The sequence below is a fragment of the Ambystoma mexicanum genome, chromosome 2q (assembly GCF_040938575.1).
Source record: "Ambystoma mexicanum isolate Mex_15411 chromosome 2q, UKY_AmexF1_1, whole genome shotgun sequence".
Taxonomy (NCBI): domain Eukaryota; kingdom Metazoa; phylum Chordata; class Amphibia; order Caudata; family Ambystomatidae; genus Ambystoma; species Ambystoma mexicanum.
The window spans coordinates 331,916,979-331,939,171 of NC_090924.1; the positions used below are offsets into that span (position 1 = coordinate 331,916,979).

General features: G+C 47.3%; 1 protein-coding gene and 1 pseudogene across 1 annotated transcript in view; both read right to left on the minus strand.

The window, feature by feature from the left end:
* Positions 1-22,193, minus strand: part of PKD1 (polycystin 1, transient receptor potential channel interacting) — a 1,742,473-nt gene that overhangs the window by 1,371,799 nt on the left and 348,481 nt on the right. The gene's annotated exons all lie outside the window — the stretch shown is intronic.
* LOC138570327 (WD40 repeat-containing protein SMU1-like) lies at positions 7,834-8,902 on the minus strand (annotated as a pseudogene).

Consider the following 22,193-nt stretch of genomic DNA (forward strand, 5'->3'; position numbering starts at 1 on the left):
GTAATGTCTGCAAGGATATCAGCCCTAAAGACAATGTCCCTGAGGGCCTCAGATTTGAAACGCCAAGTGCTCAGTGTCGAGGTGGGTATACCCAGCCTCACAGAAAGTGTGATTGGAGCGTGGTCAGACAGAGTGCGGGGGAGAATCCAGGACCCCTCCACCCCTCCCATGGTTTCACTGGACACTAAGAACAGGTCTATACGAGACGAACTGTCGTGGACAGATGAGTAATAAGTATATTCCCGGGACAAGGGGTGTACTGTCCTCCAGGCGTCGCAGACATTGAACGTCTGCATATGGCCACGCAACCTGCGTGCGGCACTGGTTAGGGCTCGAGAGGACGTGCCAGTCCTGTCCAGGACAGTGTCAAGAATAAGGTTTAGGTCACCCCCCCATACAATCTGGACCCCCACGTAGCCCAATAGTATGGCGGTTACCGCATCGAAGAACTCAGGAGAGTCAACGTTGGGACAGTAAGTGTTAACAAGTAGGTATTCTCTATTCACCATCGTGCAGTGTAGTATGACATAGCGACCCTCGGGACATACGTAACTTTTGTGCAGGATGAACTTGATCGATCTATGGATCATTGTGAGGACTCCCCTGGATTGGGAGGAGTAGGAAGTAAAGAATCTAGTGGGACCCCACGACGGGGCCATGGTGCCCGGAATGTGGGCATTGGAGTGTGTCTCTTGTAGGAGTAGTATCTTACAGCCATGTCTATTAGCAAAGGCCATGATCTTGCGGGCCTTGGTGTGATTGCTTAGTCCGCGAATGTTCCAGGACATTATGACGGTAGACATGTCAGTGGCGGATCTCTAATCCCGGTATACCCGCATCAATGAACATCCCAGGTATAGCAGCAGTGCGCACCATCGGGGTTGAGATCGGGAGTGCGCTTATGTTTTGCCAGTGTGCGTGCCGTGAGCCCTAGTATGCCGTTTTTTCCAAATACCCCATTCCCACCCCCCGCCCTCACCGCTGACCCAACTACAGCAGTGTGAACAGCACCCACCCTCAACTGTGCAGAGCCGGGCCGGCCCCAACATGGCCCAGACTGCCCAAAAGCCCAACAGGGGCTGACCCACAATAAGGGCATATACAAAAACAGTGCAATCGCAGTGGGGTGTGCCGTTGCCGTGCGGGAGCATGCTAGGAACCAATTGGTTCTGTTACAAAACGAACATTATTAGCGGACAATACGTGGATACCCCAATCCCACCCCATGGAGCGCAGGGAGCAACACACACATCACGGAGATCCAGCAACACAGCCCAGGCGGAGCCATGAGAAGAACCATGCCCTAGTGGTCGTGGATAGAGGGCAACGGTTGCAACCAGACCACGGGAACTGTGCATGTTAGAGAGCAGCAGGAGTAAGTGTGGGAGAATAACTTGGACGGGGTGGCAGTTGCTCCTCGAGGAGCAATAATTAAGCCCACATAGGAAAGCATTATATACAATTGAATACAGAGGTGTGATCACTCATGTATATGAACAGAGAGTGGCAGTACTCAATCCACATATAAGCATAGTATCAAGGCATCGCAAGGCAATCATAGAATTCACTCATTATTCATATTGTCATCAGCCGGGGGATGGAGCGGAACATGTGCCTCGATGAATTTAACCGCCTCAGAAGGCACTGTAAAAAAGTATAGTTTGTCGTTGAACGTAAACTTCAAGCGTGCAGGGAAGAGGATGGCATAGGGGATGTTCCTTTCCCTGAGGAGTTTCTTAACTCCAAGGAACTGGCGACGTTCCTGCTGAACTCCGGTGGAAAAGTCGGGGAAAATCCTGATCACCTGCGAGTCAAATCGTAACTCGCCTTTTTCCCGTGCGAGGCGGAGAATTAGGTCGCGGTCTTTGAAGCTCAGAACCTTGGCAATGATGGGTCTCGGAAAGTCACCGGGTTTAGGCCAGGGTGACAGCGCCCTATGGGCCCTCTCAATGGTAAAGAAGGGAGACATGTCCGGGTTACCCAGTAGTTCCCTCAAGAGATCCTCGACCTCCAATTCCAGTCGACCCTTCAGCGCATTTTCAGGGACACCAACGATGCGTATATTGTTTCTGCGCGACCTAGACTCGAGGTCATCACATTTGGCTTTAACCGCCTTCATATCCGAGACCAGAGTGGACACCGTGCCCTGGAGTGTAGATATATTATCTTCATTGGTTCCAATCCTGTTTTCGGTCTCCGTGATTCGAACCCCCTGCTGATCCAGTTTGGCTCTTAGTGAGGCTACAATGGCATTAATGTCATCGAGCTTTTCATGGAAAGCTGCAAAGTTTCTAGCCATGGATTCCATTATCGCTGTGAGGTCAGTAGTGGGTGCCTCGGCGCATGGCGGTTCGTCAGCTGGGTCGCATGGTGCGTGGGCCGAGTCGGGTCTCAGGGCGGCTTTAGCGAATTTGTCCATGGCCCCGGTTTTATTGTTATTCCTCGATCTGTTGGACATCGTGAGTGATGTGGCAGGGCCCTGAGCGGCCAGAGCAAAGACTCGAGTGGGGAGATGTAGGAGAGGTTCAAGGCAAATGACAGTGGTCCAGCCCGCCGATTCAAACAGATCCTGCCAGAGGCAGTAGGGGCTGTAGCATCAGGAAAGTATAGAGTAGCAGCAGGGAGGGCGCGATCCAACCGCCCTAGAGGGTGACGATGGTGTCCAGAACAGACCCCGAGTGAGCACCATAGAGAGTACCAACCGAAGGAGTGTGGGCCTTAGTGCTTAAGCGGGTATTACATAGGGCCGTGAAGGTGATGACCAGCAGGGAAGCCGGGCCGTGCCAAAGTGTGGGCCTCAGTATTAATCCGGGGGTCGCTGCGCCCGGAGGGAGGCGGCAGCGGGCCGATCCAGGTCCGTCGGGATGCAGGGATACGGGCCCAGAGACCAACCAGAGTGGCGCGGGAGCTAGCCGGGGCCGCCCGGCGCGGGGACAGAGGCCCAGGTCGAGGATGGCCTGTAGCGGATACGGGGGCTCCGGTGCGCAGCAGCCCCAGCAGCTCCTCACCTGGTATGCAGCCCGCAAGTGTCCAGTCAGGGAGTAGGTGTAGCTCCTCAGGTCCCCGGGTGTCGCTGGGGGTAGATCCGGTCTCTGCGGCAGCGCAGAGCGGAGGCCGTAAGGCGCAACCAGGCCGCAAATGTCAGACCAGCGGGGCCCCAGTCGAACCCCGCAGCCAAGCCCAGCGGCGGGCGCAGCTTCTCCAGGAGGGGCGCACCGTCCAAGTGTCCAGCAGCGCGGAGGAGGGACAGCCAAGGGCCCCCCAGCACCAGGCCCCCCGGCCGGGCAGACCGGGCTAAGCGAGGCCCGAGGGCCCCGGCCCCAGAACGGGGAGAAAGTCCAGGATGGCCGGCGGAAGGCACGGCCCGAACAGCGGGCGCCGGTCCGGCGAAGGGTGCGACCCAGTCCGCGGCGCTCCCGGCGCAGATCACAGGGCACCGCGATGTGCGTCTCAGCAGGCGGGCCAGTGGAGGGATGCGGCAGGGGAGGATGTAGTGTGGTGGCGGGAGCCAGGGAAGGAAGGCCTCGAGGATCTCGCAGAGTAGATCCCCGGTTCCCAAGGTCCGATCCGAGCCAGGATCACAGCGACACGTAGCCACAGCTGTAGGGATGCCAGTGGGTCGGTCGGGTAGGCACAGCGCTGCATTAGCCCGCAGATGTCATCGGATGAAGAGCGGCTGTGCATGGAGCTCAAGAGCTAGGCAGCCATCTTGACGGCTGCTCAACAGCGCCCCACCCTTAATTCTATTTCTATATTTGATTTTTAATTCCCTTTTATCTCTGTCATTTGATTTAGAAGATAATAATCTTAGGGATTTACGCAATTTGGATTTCAAAGTATAAACTTCACAATTCCAAAAGTGTTTATGGAGAAAAGTAGGTTTAGACTGTACCAAGTTGGTTTGTGCTATCATTTGAATAAAATCATTATAATAAATCTGATCTCCTATTTCTTTATCGCAAATTTTATGATGTAAAAGAGCTACATGACGTAATGTCCATTTGAGGCGGTTGCTCGTGTTATTTAGGTCCATCATACCTTTATAGTATAAAGGAGTTTCTACAAGGTGCGGGAGGCAGCGAGTTTCAAGTAGATTGTGATCGCTTCCACATCTAGGGATGACTTGAAATGCTGCTATGAGCCCATTTGCATTGTTAGATATGAAGACATTATCTAAAGTTGACCGGGAGGAGCCTCTGGATCAAGTTGGCTTCCGAGGCATATCATTCGAAAAGGTTCCATTCAAAATTGTGAATTGGCTTATTTTCATTAAAGTTAGCCATTTATCAGCTCTAGTGTTGGTAGTAGTGATGGAAACCTGGCATAGATTCATATTAAAGTCACCCAAAATTATGGTGTTGACAATGCTAGAATCCAATAATGCTTGATCCAGTATGTTTTCGGTTTTGTCTATAAAGTTGGCTTCGGTCGGTGACGCCGGGTTCCAATAAATATTAATGAGCATTGTTGCTGGGAAAAATTGATGATTTGTGTTATAAATACGCATAATTACAGGTTGAATCCCAGAATCGGGACTCACCCATAGTTCTATAGACAGACGCGAGTCATACCTTGCAGCTATTAAAAGCCCTGCAGCAGGTCTGCCCTTTGAGGCTTTAGAGGCAGCTACTGTGGTTACTTGGTGATCAGGTCAAATAGTGAAAGTCATCATCCATGTTTCCTGCAGAGCAACAAGATCATATTTGTTTAGTAATAAGGGTTTAGGAGGACAGTAGGTGTGAAAAAGGCACTAGGCATTCCAAGAAATTATGGAGCACACGTGTTGATCCAAGGGGGATTGCTAATTATTTTTTAGTTCTTTTTCTCTCTTCCTTTTCCTTTTCTCTCGCGTGTGATACGTGTGATACACAGCTCTGTTTAGTTTCTAATACCTGGGGTGGATGTCCAAAAGAACCATTACAATTACAACAGGGATGTGCTCCTATTTTCTGATTAGTATGTTGCTTTTGAGCCTGATTATCATGAGGCGGATTTAGTGTTATAGGCTTTGGAGAGATAAAAAAAGAAGCTGTCTTTGTTGCCACATGTAATTTTTGATTATCAAAGAGGGGATATTTACAAAACAATATCTTGGTGAGTCGGGATTGGGTAACTTACCCCTTAGATATCAGATGAATGAATATGCCTTAGTTGAAGAATCGCTTGAAATATTGTCAAAAGAGTTGATCTATTTGGATAGGGATCAGAGTAGACTGTCAATCATTGTGAATCTTAAAATTTCATCTTTCAAATTCTCACCTAAAGTTTCTCTTTGGTTATTCTTGATATTTGGTTGAGAGATTAAATTCTCATGTTCTGAATTGGGCGAAGTTGATATGGGCTCTTTTACAAAAATCAATTTGTCAGAATTACCCGATGGAGCCTGAGATTCACTCGCCAATAAAAGATTCTTCCGTGGGGAGCCTTTTCAAAAAGGGACTCTTCTAACAAGTTCCTTCCGTTTTTGCACTAAGTGTCATGATCTATATTGACACAAAAGGTAGGCGCTAACATCGGAGAATTTATTTTTTCATGATGTAGACTAAGATGAATAGTTTCTGCCACTGATATATCATTATTTGAATAGACCGACAAATTCATAAGTTGCTTGTTGGTAATAGAGTTATTTACCATTTCAATACCATTTGTCAACATGTCAAGATTTAGAGATTGAGGAGTAGCATTGGATGGATTACCTTTAAGCGACTCCACACTTATGGTAGGAGGGCAGACCTCAATACATGGGGCTTCCAGGCTCGTTTAATTGTTATTCAAAGGCGTGGTCAAAGGTTGAAGCTCTGCACTGGAGATATTAGATACACATTTTTTAGTTTTTTATTTGTTTTTTTAATTTGTTTTTGGTATAGGTTGATTTTTAGTTTTTTTTATTGTTTTTGTGTTGGCATGACTTAGTGATACATTTTGGGCAGAGTCCAGCTCAGATGTTCTCTTTCTGTTCCTCTTACGTTTTCTTTGCTTGTTTTGTGAGGTTCGATAAAAGAGATCATATAGAGGTGGATCAACATTTGGTTGCTCTGGACAGATGGATTCAACCATTGAGGGGGAATTATTAATTGCCATAGGGAGGGCCATTGATCGAGGAGTGATTGTGTTAGAGCCAACGTCCTCATGTATGGTCTCCGTCTCACCTGGTAGGATGTCATTCAAGGTAGGGATACCTGAAGTGGAAGGTACATTTGGAGTCATCGAAGTTTCGACAATTGTTTTCAACATAAATGGTAAATTAAAGACAAACCAATCAAGTTTTTTGGTCAGGATTATAGTCAAAGCTTCTTATGCTGAGGCTCTGGAATCCAATAATTGAAACAATGTGGTCAATGTAAAAATCGTTGTATTAATGGCAGTTAAAGCAGATTCCAGGGCAGGGTTAGTTATTGCTGGACATCCAAACGAAGGGCGTGGCATTGGTTTTGCAAAAGATAGAGGAGCAGATGCCGCTGAATCAGGAGAAGAAATAATATCATTTGGACAATCAGTGGGGAAGAGTTCAGGAGAATTAGATAATCTAGATTCTCTAAAATGAGGTAAGTTATCATGTTTATCATTTTCATTACTCAAGGTAGCCATACATGTAGGCATTGCTTGGGTTGAATGGGCCACTGGTATAAGTAGATTGGAGGTAATAATTGATGCCCGTCCCTCCAAATAGGAATATGATAGGGTCTGGTTAAAATGTGAGAATAAAGAACTGGAAAAGAGCGTGGTGTTATTACAGAAGGGGGCTCCCTCGACAAGCTAGGTTGGCAAGTGGGTGTATAAAAACTCCCGTCAGCGGGAGATAGAGCTTGCTCAGGGACACAATCATGCATAGTTTTATCAGACAGGAAGTGGATTTTAAGAGTGTTCGGTGCTAACGTGTCTGGAATAATAGTGGGAACGATTGAAGGACATTTTTCAATGACTACAGTCTGAAAGTTAGATACTGAAGTTCAGAGTGGGGGATTGCCCGGAAGCGGAGACAAGTGGAATCCTGGCCGTATATGAACAGGAAGTTGGGGAGCAAAACAGGGCGGGGGGAGGCATACCAGAAGTTAATCTGTTCATAACTGCACAGGGGTCAGTTGCTTGTGCAATATTGCGTTCTCCGTGCTAGCTTATTTGAAACGGAAGGGTTGAAGTTCAAACTAATAGAAGTATCCAAACCTGAAAACATAGTTGGTCTTTGTGCTCAGGTACAGTAAAGGAAAATTAATTGTTCGACTGCAGCATTTCATAGCCGAGTAGTTACAGCAGGTTAACCGTTGCAAGAACAATTTGCTACCGTGACCACTGAGGTTCTTTTACAAGATGGACAAAAAGGTAATACGTCATCAGTTTCAACGTGGGTACGAAAGGCAAGTCAGACTCGATTAACAGCACAACTAAGGGAGCAGACTTGTAATATTAGGTTGTGAATGAAGAAGCAGACGGAAACAATAAAACCGCTACTTTTCAATATTGGACAGAAACTAAGCAATGCAGTACCATTTAAAGAAAGCCCCCGGCACCACAGCGGACTGCAGACAGTACTTATCGAGTACTTGCTCGTTGTGCGCGCGAGCGCTGCTGCACGCGAGGTGCTCACTTTATGGCCAGCAGTGAAAGGGGGCGTGGCTAGACGAAAAGCAAAAATGAAAGTTGTTATTAGCGTTGTACGCTAGATAAAAATGATGATATCTTAATGTCCCAATAGCTGGATAGTTGTAATCAAGTCCTTCTTTACCCAGGGATGGTAAGGAGAAATTGCAGGAAACAGGAATCAGACAGGGGCTCCAGATGATCAGCAGACAGTACTAGTCGAGTACTTGCTCGCTGGGCACGCGTGCTGGTGCATGCGAGATCCTCACTTTATGGCCAGCAGTGAAAGGGGGCGTGGCCAAGGATGGTAAGGAGAAATTGCAGGAAACAGGAATCAGACAGGGGCTCCAGCAGATCAACAGACAGTACTTGTCGAGTACTTGTGTCCGATTTCACTAACAGAATCAAAGGCAATTTATGGTTTCCAAAGCTTGAAAAGTCCATCCTCACTGTATGTGCCAATCAGGTTTTGATGTGGGTGGTGTTCAATGCCAATTACATCTTTTTAATGGATCGTCAAGGTTCGTTCCAGCTTGCCAGTAACTGTGCTGAAACAGTAGAGTACAAAGTCTTCTCCCACACAGTAGATCCATTCTCCACGAGGGGACAAAGTACAGCAGACAAAGTCACCGCCTTCCCTCTTACCAGAGCTGAAGCTCCTCACAATCTGCCCTTGCATGTTCATGATTACCACAGTGTTCGACCAGTTATTCACAACAAAGTGCTCAGGATTTTTTGGCAGTAGCACCACATTGTTCACAGTAATGTCCGTCCCTGCAGAGCTTCCCATGGATTTGAATGTGTTGGAACAGTCTGTCGTTTTCATGTCCCAAATCTTTACTGTGCCATCAGACGATGACCTGATTATGTCCCGTGTGAAAGTTGCTTCATTGACAAACGAAGAGTGACCTCGAAATACCTTCAATGTTTTCCCAGATTTGAAGCCATGAATCCTTATAGTTTGGTCAAACGATGCACTGAGAATCTGGCTGCTGTCTTTGGAGAAACTAAGACAGATAACACCTTTGCTGTGGACACGTTCAAATCGCCTCAAGCACGGGCCACTCTGAATCTTCCATACCTTAATCTTTCCGTCCTGGGCTCCAGTTGCTAACATTTCAGTGTCTCTGCTGAAACACATACAAATCACAGCAGCATCCATCATCATAAAGTTATCTTGAGACTGATACTTCAGATCCTTCTGGATTTTTCCTGTGGTAAAATTCCATACTTCAATGAATCCATCCACAGAACCAGTAACCAGGTACTGGCCATCTGGAGAAAAACGTGCACCTTCCACGTGAGAATTCTGGCCAAACTTAATATGTTAAACAGTTCAAAGGGCAGCAGCCCTGCAGGCACTGCTGTGCACTCTAGTTGGGCAATTATGGTTTATTCAGGAGGGCTCCTCTCACAAAGGCAAGGTAGCAGTGAAAACAAAAGGTTTCAAGACACTCCTCATGAACATAGACTTGGACAACTGAGGCCACTTCTGACACTGCTCCTTAAGCTGCTGTATGCTACTGTGTGCAATAAAACGGAGATGGTACAAATACTATGGGCTACATGCTGTGTCTGAAGCCTGCCCATTTGCAGGGCAGTAACCCAACCCTATACCGTCTCACCAAGCCACAAGCTGTGGCGTTCTGCCACGCTCCAGCCCATGGCACAAGGCTAATTAGGTCCTGCAATGGCACTACAAGAGTGCCACGGGCGGAAGCAACTCCGGCAGAGCCCAGAACTCACTGGTTCAAACAGCCACAACAACAACACCGGGCACCGGCTCCAGAGTTTAAGATAAGGCCAGCAGAAATTTGGAGTGCAGGGCTCAGGGCTTCGGAGCTTCTGAGCACTCCACAACAGCAGCAGCAGCAGTGAACCAACAGGCTAGAGAAAAGGCCTGTACAACGCAAGCATGAGCGCCAAGCTGCACCGTTCTGACCAGTACCCAGTACACGATAGTCGGCCGCTTCTGACAATAATCACTAATCACAAGCACTATGAAATTCATGTCAATTTAGACTCTGGCACCATGCTCCAAACATCAACTGGAGAACTCATGCTTAAAGATAACAACAGCACATTGTGGAGGAAGCGGCACAAGATTAATTCTTTAGCTCCTTGACTCTTTAATGCCTTTTCAGCATGCATCAGTGACTTCTAAATGAACACTTTCGAACTCTATTCTGACATCAACTTGGGTTCAGGACCAAAGTCAACATAAATTAAAATAGCCCTCTTCCAGAATTCTTAATAGCAGTAGAAAATTGTAAGGTATCCAACAAACCATGCTTTAATGCCGGAAAAACAACAATCATCAACCTAAGTATTATTCCATACAAACACATTCTTTTATTTCCTCCAAACACATTCCATTTAAATGGCCGGAAAAAAGCCCTGACACCTATCTGACGCTCTCAGATATGGTCCTAGGCTTTGTTTAACTCCCAACTATACTTTTTCCAATATATCAATGAATTAACTAATCATTTACCTCCAAATTCACATTCTGCGAAAAATCTTCACATTCTTGGGACTGAAAAACAAAGTCGAATTTGTTCACATGAACTAGATCACTGTAACAATGTGTATATAGGTCTTTTAAAATGCACTATCAAGCAGTTGCAATTGCCCCAAAACTGGGTGGACCGTTTGCTTTCCGGATTACAGAAACAGAACTATCTCTTCAATGCTAAAATCTTTAAAGTGGTTAACCACAGAAATAATAATTCTATTGAAGATAATCTGTCTCAGACACAAAATGTATTGGCAGTAGGCTCATAAGTATCTTTCTGAGTGGCTATAGCTTTACCATATAACAAGGAGCTCGAACATTGTCTACAGCCAGAAAGGCTACAAACTACCACGACCAAAACCAGAAAAATCAAAATCAAGACATATCTTCTGGCAACACAAGTGCCCAACACTTTCAAGAGAGACTTAACATTCCGTCCCTTTTTGCTTGCCCTAATCTTTTACATGTACGCTTTCTCGTGTACCTTGTTTCGGACTGCAGTTCATATTTAAATCAATGTAAATAAATAGATAAATCATGTGTCCAGGGCTGTCGGGCCTGACACAGACTTAACTTGAAGACTTTACAGAATGTATGTTGAGTGTGCAATAGGGTGGCCTTCAATGTCTGCGGAAAATCAATATAGTTTTGGAAGTCAATGGAAACAGACATCAATTTGCACCTATTTATGTTACATCAATGGGCAATGCGAGACAATATCCACTGGAAAGTAGAAGTTGTGACTAGTTTCCAGAAAAGCATATTTCCATCCCTCATCACAAAGAATCACATGTGTCCATTTGAGGGCAGCAAAACATGGGGATTAACCATGGAACTTAGAGTATGTTAATTGTTCCCAGCAAGGAGGCATTCCACAGGGAATCCTGACCATTGCCAATCTGAAATGCATACCTGCAGCACTTCAAGTTGATCCTGGGGACAAAAGGTAGATGTAAAGACTGCCTTGTAATGATCGATCCACTTGTAAGCTTGAGCTTCCTATAATGTGAAGTGTGATTGGCTCGCGCGATTGCTGAGCAACAAAGAAGATGGCACAAAGCTAACTCACAAGTCTTTATTGTCATCTGTGCCACGAGGCCAAAGGGCCTTCACAAAAATTCATGACACGTTAGATTTATTAACACAAATGTTGTGCCGACTCAAAAATCCAAATGAAGGGTCAGGATAGCAGTTAGCAAACTCAAAGGTCTCTTTTTTTACGAAAGTCAATGCCAGTGTCTCTCAACAGGTCTCTCCAGGTCTTTCCCCAGTGTCACTTACAGTCCGCGTAAACTTGTCCTCATTCTCCTGCTCACACTTTTGTTTCTTCTCAGATGTTTAATGTTTGACACAATGGATTCAGCTCCTGTCACAGAGCGGGGCAGCACAGCAGGTCCAAATACCCCACTGTTTCCCCCAGAGGCGAGGTACCCTCAGAGGGTTTTTGGGTTGCTCTTTTGGCTCTCTGCACATTCTCTGTCCTGAGTCTATAGCTCCCAAACCAATCCCACTCATCGACTCAACATATGCTCAATCCCACGGGACCTACTTGGACTTCCCCTCTATCACTGTCTCTGATCCTCCTACTTGGAAGTCCCTGCATGTGCTCCTACCTGCTCTCTTCTCTTTCACACAACCAGTTTACTTGGGTGCATGTCACCCCACTCTAGTCACATCCTCCTCAAGTCTTCATTTCTCCTCAAGCTCCTCCTTTTGCTGCCCCTCAGGTGTTAACCCCTCTTCCTGCTCCATTGTTTATTCTTTCACCAACTTGTTCTTCTCGGGTCTTACTTGGCCCTCCTGTTCCTTGGCTACTACTTTCACCACCTACTCTTCCTGCTCCCTGACTATCAGCCACCTCCAACCTCCTCTGGTCCTCTGCCTCTGAGTTCTCCAACTATTGCCAAGCTCACTTATTCCCTCTCTCCAAACTCCCTCACCACTGCATTACTAAGAATTTTTTATATATGGCAATCACCGCCATATATGGGTTTGCGTGTCCTCTGGATCGCAGCTACAAAAAGCTGGTCAGCCATATTGGATTTCTCTTGTCTGGCACGTATGCGCAGAAATTACTTTTGCGGTAAGCAGGGTTTATGTTGCAAAGTTCGTACATAACACTGCTATCCAGGGAAAATCTAACTTTTTCTAGAAGCATGCCCAGTTTTTGAACATGTCCGCAATTCACACCAACCCCGACACGTTATGCGGCTTATAAAACGCCTGTACAATTAACATAAAATCACTGATCTTTTCCCTGTAAAAGAAAAAAGAAATGTAATTTAAGGCTTGCAGTCCGTCTGGATTAAAGCTTTGACACCTGCAACAATGGCTTTTCTCACAAGCACTAGACAGATCTCACCAGCCTCTTATTATAGATGTATTTCTTTTTTCGAAACTCAGAGGTCCATTGTGTGTGCATTTCTCCTTTACAGATGAGAAAGTTGTACAATATTTTCAGCATCAAATTCTCAAAAGAAAGCACACTGATAGGATACAGATGGGGACAGTAGTCAGCCATTGCAAATAGAGGGGCACTAACTTGATTAACTCTATAGGGCCCAACAAATGGGGTTCACCATTGATAAATTGGGGCAAGCACACATAACTAGTGCATTGTCAATGTGCTTCATCCATCCTGTGAATAACTTACCCACAGAGTAGATGCATAAATAACACTGAAGCCTGCCATGTCTCTTTCTGCAATGTTAGTATACAAACAACAGATTTTACTTCAATATTCAGTGGGCTTCGTGTGGGCCTCATTATGTGCACTTCGGCATAAGCAATCCTCTCCATGGAATGACTTCACGGGTGCGTGTCAATTCTTCCTGGAAAACCCTGCGCTTTTACAAACATTTCTAAAGCCAATCCTAAACGAAGCCTGCCATCTCTGTGCATGTCCGGCGACAGCTACATGACCCTCAATGGATTCTGCCTTGTTTTGAGGGGTAACAAAAGGAGGCGGTTGCTGACTTTGTGCGATGTCCTCCAGCTCCATGCAGAAAAAGCACCAAGATTGCATGGCTTTACATTTACTGGTGGCGATAGGGTCTTCGTAGGTACATTATATGACACTTCCCCCTCCACCCACATCAAAACTATTCCTCACAGAGTCCCTTTTAGTTCAGCGTGAGTTTATCTTCCTTCATTGTAAACAAAGAAAATCGCAGCATGCCATGTTCTCAAGATATAGTCGGTGCGATGACCTCCTGCTCAGTTCCAGGTGACACTCTATAAGACACCCACTTCTCTCAATTATGACTTCTTAATTTCATCTCTCAGAATAATGTTGTTTATATCATTTATGCTTTTGTGATCCTTTCATTTGGACACTTATTTTCGAATGTCGTTATATCGCTGCTCCTTTGCTTTCTGTCCCCCTTCTTTAAGTTTTGTGATGCTTGATTTTAGGGCTGTTTGATGGCGTTTCTTTTTTGTTGTTATTTCCTGGCGAGGGGCAACACCCCCCAGTTTCTTCAGCTTTCCTCCCAGTGTTTTGAAATTCGCTTCATTTAGTGGAAGGACTTGATTTTCAAAAATGTGCAAAATCTTTCCAGAGAGGCCTTATTCGAAAGTGATGTTGAAGTTATGCAGCAGCAGCTTTATTCTTTATTCACTCAATTTGTGGGGACAAGGTCACTGATGGGGTGTTGACTAAGAGGAGGCTATCCACAGTGACAAAATGTCTGAACTCCAAAACTATTAAGGAAGGAGTCAGGATCAAAACATGCCAACAGAGGAGAAAAAGGGAATAGTTTCTTACCTGTAACTCCATTTCTCCAGCATTGGTATCTTTCATGGATTCACATGCTTAGAACATTCCCCGTCGTCTGGCTGGGAATCCTCGGTAAGTTATATAGACATTTTCCATAAGAAAACTTCCGACACTTTTGTGTCCTATCTACGTTGTTTTGGGCCGCGTACGCCAGCGCCACTGGAACCTAGAGGTATAAATAGCCCCGCCCCCGCGGCTCCCTCAGATTTCGGCCCCCAAAGTAGTATGGGGGGATCTCTGGTTTGCATGCGTAGGGGAGGCTGGCGAGCGCATGTGAATCCATGAAAGATACCAATGCTGGAGAAATGGAGTTACAGGTAAGAAACTATTCCCTTCTCCAGCATTGGATCTTTCATGGATTCACATGCTTAGAATAGATTGTATAGCAGTATCCCCCAACATTGGAGGTGTGTATGCAAACCAATATCACAATAACCATAATGCATATTTATCATGGCAAAACATCACATTATAGTATGTTAACAGTGAAAACACAACACTTTAAAGTACATTAGCCGAAGGATGTAATCCCTTAATTGGGGCTTACCTTATTGAAACAGGTGCTGTAGGACTGCACGACCCATCTGTGTATCCTCAGCATGTTGCTGTTCGAGGCAATAATGCTGGGTAAACGTGTGTGGTACCGACCATGAAGCCGCCTGACAGATATCCCCCAGCGGAATTCCGGACCACAATGCCGTCGACGAAGAAGTGGATCGAATGGGCCCTTGGACGCTTTTCCAGCGGTTTTTCGGCTTTTGAGTGACAAAAAGAAATAGCAGACGACACCCATCGGGCTAGTCCTTGTTTTGAGATTGGTTTACCTTTAGCCGAAGGGCCATAAGCCACAAATAGTTGTCTCGTGTCTCTGAAGCTTAGAGTGCGATGGAGGTAAAATTTTAAAGCTCTTTTCACGTCCAATGTATGGAGAGTCTTCTCCGCAACCGACGAAGGTGTTGGAAAAAACGTCAGCAGCACTATAGAAGAGTGCTTATGGAACATGGTAGGCACTTTAGGGATGAAATGAGGATTAGTAGCCAACACGCCTTTATTATTGAAAAACCTCAAGTACGGTGGATCGATCACTAAAGCTTGTATTTCTGACAGTCGTCGAGCCGAAGTAATAGCCACCAGAAAAGCCAATTTCCACGACAAAAATGTCAATGATGACGATGACATCGGCTCAAAAGGGGCTTTCATCAGCGCTGCCAGACCAGGTTAAGACTCCAGATTGGAGGAAACTCTTTCGTGGGAGGAAAGGTTCGGAACAATCCTTTGAGGAAATGTTTAATCAGCCGGTCACTAAATAACAGAGTTGAATGTCTCTTCCGAGTAAATCTCGAAATGGCAGCCAGATGCACTTTTATGGATGAAACAGACAAGCCTTTTTGAGCTAGGAGTAGCCAGTATGGTAGAAGCTGTTCCGTTGTGATATTAAGCGGAACCAAACCTGGTTGACCTGCGCACCATATGCAGAATCTCTTCCATTTGTATGAATATGAAGCGTTCGTGGACGGCGCCCTCGCAGCTTGCAAAATGCGACGACAGTCCGCTGGAATCGCTAACGTACCAAACTCGGAGAAATCAGGAGCCAGGCTGTCAGACTGAGCCTGTCCGGGTCGTGATGCCAAACAACCCCTTTTTCTTGAGACAGAAGGTTCGGGATTTTCTGGAACCTCATTGATTCTGCCGCTGAAAGATGGAGTAGATCGGAGAACCACACTTGTCTGGACCAGTACGGGGCCACCAGGATCACCCGACATGGATATCTTTGGATCCATTGCAGCGTCCAACGTATGAGCGGAAACGGCGGAAAGCCATACAGAAACTTGTCCATCCACGGGAAAGAGAACGCTTCCCCTAGTGAGCCTTGCTGTGGCCACCTGCTCGTGTATTGTGGGCATTTCCTGTTGTCTCTCGTCGCAAAGAGATCGAGGGCCGGACGACCCCATTTCTCGAAGACACGGTGTAGTTGTTGGTCGTTCAGTTCCCATTCGTGTAGTCGATTCATCTCCCTGCTGAGAGAGTCTGCTTGCACATTTTTTACTCCTGGCAAGTGGAACGCCAAAAGATATATCTTCTGCTGAAGGGCCCAATGCCAGATCTCCTGGGCTTCGGTCGACAGAGTTCTGGAGCGAGTTCCTCCCTGCTTTCTTAGATAAAACATTGTTGTTGTGTTGTCTGTCATGATCCGTACAACTGATCCCTTTATCCGTGGAAGAAAGGATTTCAGGGCCCAACGCACCGCCCTTAACTCCAGCACATTGATGTGAAGGCCGGACTCCTCCGATGACCAACAACCCTGAACCTGTAGGGAATCCAGATGAGCTCCCCATCCAGTTAGAGAAGCATCCGTCACCACTGTCATCTGGAGCACCGGTTCCAGCAAGGGCATTCCCTTTGTCAGATTTATGGAAACTTTCCACCATTGAAGCGCCTGCACGAGCTTGCTGTTGATGGTCAATTTGTCCGACCAACGCCCTTGACTCTGTGCCCATCGATCCGCCAAGAATTCCTGAATCGGCCTCATGAAGAGACGACAATTGTTGATTAAGGGTATGCAGGACAACATGGTCCCCAGTAGGGACATATACCTTCGCACTGACACTCTGGTGTCGACTTTCCAATCCGATGCTTTTTCCTGTAGTTTCAGAACCCTTTCGATGGATGGCTTTACCAGTCCTGACTGCGTCTGGAACTCCGCCCCCAGAAAGACCAAGGTCCTTGATGGCGATAAGGAGGACTTTTCGAAGTTTGTTGCGAAGCCCAAACGTTGTAGGAGGCACATGGTGGCATTCAGACTTTCCTGTGCCCTTTCCGGAGACAATCCCCTCACTAGCCAATCGTCCAGATAAGGGTACACATGATGACCTTCTTTCCTTAACCAGGCTGCTACTGGAGCTAGACATTTCGTGAACGTCCTGGGAGACGATTTCAGTTCGAACGGGAGGACCTTGAACTGATAGTGGGTTCGTCCGACGACGAACCGTAGAAATCTTTTGTGTCGTTGACGCATCGGGATATGGAAGTATGCGTCCTGAAGGTCTAGCGACGACAAATAATCTCCCGGTTGTATCGATCGGATCACCTCTTGGAGTGTAAGCATCTTGAATTTTAGATTCTTGAGCAGTTTGTTGAGAGCTCGTAGATCTAGAATGGGACGCCATTTTCCATTGGGTTTCTTGACGACAAAGTAACGGGAGTACACTCCCTGTCCTCTTTCTGCCACCGGGACCTTTCTGCAGCATAAGCGCCACCTCTTGCATTAGTATTTGAAGGTGGGGCCGGCCGAGAACACCGGTGGAATGCATGGTGGCTTGTCCTTGAACTGTAGAGAATGGCCCAGATGTATTGTGTCCAAAGCCCATTGGTCTGTTATGCGCGCCCACTCGTCGACGTGATGAGGCACTCTGCCCCCCAGGACGTCCTGAAAGTTGTCATTGCTGGCTTTTGGCCTGTTTATCCTTCGTCGACGAGGAGTAGGCGCCTCGTCGTCTGGAGGTTTGGTAATCTTTGCCTTTACGAGTAGCTTGGGCTGCACGTCTGTAGCCTTGGGAAGAGTAGGAGGGTCTGCTGAAACCTCGGCCTCTAGATGATCCAAACCGGGAGTTACCTGATGCTCCTCTGAAAGGACGAAAGGAACGAAAATTCCTACCACTCTGAAGGGCTCCAAGGGAACGAGCCGTGTCAGAATCTTCGTTCATGCCCTTCAAGGCCTCATCCACTTTCTTCCCAAACAGGTGTTCTGCTTTGCATGGCATATCCATTACCTTATATTGTACCTCTGGTCTGAACGTCGTGCACTTAAGCCAGGCTTGCCTTCGTAACAATACGCCATTGTTGATTTGCTTAAAGCCTGATTCCGCCAGGTCGACAGCAATGTTAATGGAATGATTGGAAGCCTCTTCTCCCTCACGTACGAGCAGCATGGCAGACTTCCTGTGTTCTTCAGGCAGATGGTCCAAGATAGGAGCCAGCCGATGCCACATCTCTCTATCATACCTGGCCATAATAGCCAGGGAGTTGGCTGCTTTTACTGTAGTCGCTCGAACCGATAGCACTTTCTTGCCAAAAGCATCTTGCCTCCTGGCTTCGTTGTCTGGCGGGGTCGTGCATTTGTGTTGAGACCTTGGCCCTCATTACGACCCAGGCGTTGGACCATGGTGCTAATAGCACCATGGTCCATGCTGGTAACTTACCGACTCCGCCATGGCGGAATGGGGAATTACCGCCCCATTCCGAGGTTGGCGGGCGGTAATTCCCCATGCCGCCATGGCCCTTCCCCATTCCCATTTTTGCCCCATAGGGCTCAATGGGACTGGGGAAGGCGCTAATTACGGCACCGTGAATTACGGTGCCGTAATTAGCTCCTAGGTCCCTTTGCGGGTTGGTTTTTTAACGCCTGCTAAAAACATGCGTTAAAGTGCCACCCGCAAAGGGACCTCGTAATCAGGCGTTAAGGGTTTAACGGCGCCGCCACCTTTTACGGCGCTGTTAACCCCTTGAAGCCTGGGTTGTAATGAGGGCCCTTGCCTTTCTGGCTGCCGCGGCGGATAGCACCGATTCCGGCAAAGGTTGAGACGTCAAGCACTTGGGAGTCGATTCCGGAGCCTTGAATTTCTTTTCCAATCGATCTTTTATTGCCGGTTCCGAAAAAGGATGACGCATGGTTTTTAGTCCCTCCTGCCAGACATGGTCTAAAATGGGGATAGCAAATATCGACTTTCTTCTCTTGCCCATATGATCGAAAAGAAAACAATATTTTTTCTCTTCTTCTGGGACTAGGCCAAACTCCGCACATGCCTTACCCATCATGGCATGGAAAGCACCCATGTCATCAGGTGGTGATGGATGCGCCGGACTCTTTGGAGTTTCCATCTCCGCTTCAGAGTCCCCTGTAGGGTCCCTTGAGGGGGATAACGAGATGTCTGAACCCGACCCTTCACGTTCCGACTCTGACAGTTCTCCTTCTTCCTGTGGACGAGAACGATCTTCATCAACCGGGTAAGTGGTAGTAATTCTGGATGGAGGGCGAGGAGCCGGGCCTGGCTCGTCGACGACTGGCGAAGCCTGTAACACTGTCGGGACACTAGGCTGAGGTAACCATGTGTCCAACCGCTCCAACAGCTTCTGTAACGTGTTCAACACCTCCAGGGACAGAACTGTCTGGGGATTCAGTAAGGAAGAGGTAACAGGAATGGCACTTCCACTCGAGAGCGACACCGAACCAGTTGGTTGTAATCCCAGATCGGTTGGATGTGCGACCGGACCACGGTCATCCTCCGCCAACGAGATGGAGAAAGCCGCTTCTGGTTACAGCAAGGCCTCAGGCAGGATCGGATCGAAAACCTCTGGTTGCCATCCCACCGACGGGGCCACCGTCAACGATGACATCTTTTCCATAGCCGCTGTTTGACCTGACGAAATAACCGTAGGAAGAGCCGTCGCCGAAGACAAAGCAGGCGTCGACGATCGGACCGTCGTCGATGAAGTCTGTGGCACAGGGTCTTGAGGCGTTCCCGCCGTTTTTTAACTCGACTTGTGGGACGAGGACTCTCGACTCGAGGTAGACTTATGACGGTCTCCTGAGGAGGATTTTGATGGGTCTTTTCTCTCCTTTTTAGGTGAGGAGGAAGAAGACAAAGCCTTATGTGAAGAGGAGGACCTCGCAGGATGTTTCTCCGAGGGGCGTTTTTCAGATGAACGTGATTTCTTCGCCAGAGGCTCCGATGACAGTGATCGACGAGGGGGCACAGAAGACTTAAATCTCAAGGCTGTAGAGCCTACCTCCGATGCCGGGTACGCACCCGCTCCGTCATTGAGCCAAGTAACCAGGCGTCTGTTGCGGTCTTTTAGGGTCTTTTGTGAGAAGCCCTGACAGATCTCACACGTGTCCGCCCTATGATGAGGGTGAAGACAGTAAATACATTCCATATGCCCGTCTCCTTCATACACTTTCTTAAGACCGCATGTAGCACACGGACGAAATAACGCCTTTCCAGACATTCTTCGAAAAGAAACAGTCGAAGAAGAACGCACAACCTAATAAAATAGTAGATACTTGAGGTAATCCCACTACTTTGGAAGACGGTTGAAATCTGAGGGAGCTGCGGGGGCGGGGCTATTTATACCTCTACGTCCTAGTGGCGCCGGCGTACGCGGCCCAAAACGACAGAGATAGGACACAAAAGTGTCGGAAGTTTTCCTATGGAAAATGTCTATATAACTTACCGAGGATTCCCAGCCTGACGACAGGGAATATTCTAAGCATGTGAATCCATGAAAGATCCAATGCTGGAGAAAAGATGGAAACACAACAACACTGAAATATCTCAGTTGCCTAGTAAATATGGTTTCAAAAACAACCATTTGTTTGGGGGAAAGAGGTCCTAATTCAAGAGAAAAGCACTTGGGGTTGAAAAGAGGACGATCAAAGTGTAAACACATAGTACATTCATTTCTGAAAAGGGTTTCCGTTGAATGGCAGAGACTCTGAGTAGAGTTATGATATGATAGGTTATCGAACCTGTGGTGCTCCATGACATCTTGCTTCCAAGGCGAGCACGTTGCCCCTGAGCTATCCTCCAGAGACAAATGTTTGTCATGTAGTTACCAAATAGATCAAATGCAGATTATTCCTGAGTGGTGGGTAGAGTAAAAGCCAGACATAACGCTGGGTCTAATGTGCTTCCATTTGTAGAGATATGGACATAATAGGTCTCGGTGGCAATTCAAGGACCTTTTCTCATGCTGAGTATATGGGGATAGTGTGCTCTGGTGATATGATAAATGGGAGGGTGGAAGTCTGGGCAGAGCCTGAAACAGTGATGACAGGACAGAAATTGACTCAGACAGCGTAAAGTGTTGATTAACAACATTTTGTCAATATTTGGATGTCCTTGGATTAAGAGACAGGCTGGAAAGGAAAGGATTTCAGGGAATGGAATGCACAGAGTTTGAATGATAAGACAAAGAATGGTGTCTCAGACAATGAGACCAAAAAAGTGATGGGTGGAAGGTCTTGAATTAATCTGAACCACTGGCATTGCTATCGGAAACCTTCCACACTACCGTTTTTAGCCCGTCTGCGCCATTGCAAAAGGGGTCCAGCCATATGTTTTCAGTCAGGTTCTGCCACTTATGGGAGCAGCCCTGCCCGAACTGCTAGGCCAGGTCCCCTCTGCACAGAAACACAAGTAACCCCAGACATGTTTTGGATGTGACCTAGCAGTTCGGGCTAGACTGCCCCTTTTGGGGTAGGACCAAGCCTGATTTGCATATGGTTTTTCCCCTTCTGTAATGGCTTGGCAGGTTGAAAAACGATGGACTGGAGGGTTGCCCAGAGCTATGCCTGTGGTTATGATGAATGCAAAACCTTCCAGCCATCACCTTTTTGTTTTGCTAAAGTCACCTAGAGTGGGATAGCTATGCCCAGACGTGGGTCCTGAGTCTGCCCGGCCTAGAAACCCAAGCTACTCCTCACTGATGATACCCAACAAGGCTGAAACGTGCCTGGGGATGCTTGTGGTCTTGTGCAGAGGGATGTGACCTAGCAGTTCGGGCTGGACTGCCCCTTTTGGGGTAGGACTAAGCCTGATTTGCATATGGTTTTCCCCTTCTGTAATGGCTTGGCAGGCTGAAAAACGATGGTCTGGAGGGTTGCCCAGAGCTATGCCCGTGGTTATGATTAATTCAAGACCTTCCAGCCATCACATTTTTGTTTTGCTTTACTCTCAGACAATGAGGACTCACGAGGATGTGGTGGGCTGAAGAAATAAGAGGACAAACAGAAAATTCCGCAGATTACGATATGCTTAGGGTGTGGGGGCACTCAAAAGGATCCGCAATAGGAGGCAGACGCCACAACCACTGTCTGTTCTTCGCCTCATTGACAGGTCACAGACCTCCCAGAAGTGGTTTAGCAAAGGCTCAGTGGTGGGCAATATAGAAGGGAAACATTACTTCCCACCCCCTTTTCCGTAGGGCTCAGCCTACCACTCTGACAGGCAGCAGCACAGCAACCATGGACCCCTACCTTAGGCCCTTGTGTTTACGGTCCAGGCCCACCCTGTCATGATTTCCTGGCTACACAATGGGCGACTTAAAAGGATACTTGTGGGTGAGAAGCGCACAAATAGGTCATATCACCATCCGCCCCTATCAACACCTACATTAAGGTATAGTAAACAATGTGTTATAGCTGGGCTCAACCACTAGATGACAGACTATGCAGCGTCTAAATCTTAAATAGATTCAACACGGTGTGTCCCTTTGCCGTGGGAGCCCTTCGGGCACAGTGATGGCCAACTCCGCACCGTTCAT